Source organism: Octopus bimaculoides, chromosome 28 (genome assembly GCF_001194135.2).
Source record: "Octopus bimaculoides isolate UCB-OBI-ISO-001 chromosome 28, ASM119413v2, whole genome shotgun sequence".
NCBI classification, from domain to species: domain Eukaryota; kingdom Metazoa; phylum Mollusca; class Cephalopoda; order Octopoda; family Octopodidae; genus Octopus; species Octopus bimaculoides.
This window is the reverse complement of record NC_069008.1, coordinates 13,857,184-13,858,238: the sequence shown is the minus strand read 5'-3', so window position 1 is coordinate 13,858,238 and position 1,055 is coordinate 13,857,184. Positions and strand designations below refer to the sequence as shown.

Sequence of the window (1,055 nt, the reverse complement as noted above, 5' to 3'; positions counted from 1 at the left end):
AGTATGTGTGTGTGTGTGTGTGTGTGTGTGTGTGTGTGTGTGTGTGTGTGTGTGCAGATGCTTGCACACATGGATGAAGACAGAGTAGTAAAGATACTAAGTGCAGATAGTAGATAGCTAGTATATTCTTTGCCATGTGACAATATAAACTCTTTCTCAAATCTGAGATTGTCGTTCATGCATGTTCACTGGAGCATAAAAAGAGAAAAAAACTCTTATCTTTCTAACTGAAATGATTATGCATTAATGCAAAACTAAGATTAGGGAATGGGTACAGAATCAGTTTGGAAGAAAATTTATAAAGTATATACATACATATATACATATATATATATATATATATATATATATATATATATATATATATATATATATATATATATATATATATATATATATGTGTGTGTGTGTGTGTGTGTGTGTGTGTGTGTGTGTGTGTGTATAATAAGAAACAAAGATGTACATTATGGCCATTTCAAGTGGCTCCATTTGATTGATTAATGAAAACATAACTTCAGTTTGAAAGAAACCGTTCCCATCAGATGAATGCATAGACTTCAAACATAAAGGATGAATCATTTTTTAACAAATTTACATCAATAATGGAAACCAAAATAATATTTACCCTGTGTCTTTCTGTTATAAGTGTGGCAGAATGAGTTTAGAAAATATATATGTTTGTATGTATATACAGATATATTAATAATAATAACAATAATAATGTTAATATATTAGTAAAAGTTACAGCTTCTTCGAAACAGAAAGTCACTATAGCTAAGTTCTTATTCCTTATTTATTGCAGAATGGGGTGGGCCAAAGATCTTCTTGAAGTGATAAGTAAGTTTTTGCTAAAGTTCCCATCTATCTATTTATCTCTCTATCATTCTATCTATTTTCTCTCTCTGTATATTTGTGTGTCTGGTGGGTGCGCTTGTGTGAGAGGGCATGAATTTTTATATGTGCGTGTGCATAAATGTATGTAAATATATATATGTGTGTGTGTGTGTGTGTGTGTGTGTGTGTGTGTGTGTGTGTGTGTGTGTGTGTGTGTGTGT

At 31.1% G+C, this 1,055-nt stretch overlaps 1 protein-coding gene across 1 annotated transcript in view; it reads left to right on the top strand.

Annotated features, from left to right (window-relative positions):
- The first annotated feature begins 799 nt into the window (after positions 1-799).
- The window catches only part of LOC106868674 (uncharacterized), a 17,513-nt gene continuing 17,257 nt past the window's right edge, over positions 800-1,055 (top strand). The window contains exon 1 of the transcript XR_001409320.2: positions 800-837. The gene's annotated coding sequence lies outside the window, so the exon portion shown is untranslated. The remainder of the gene's footprint in view (positions 838-1,055) is intronic.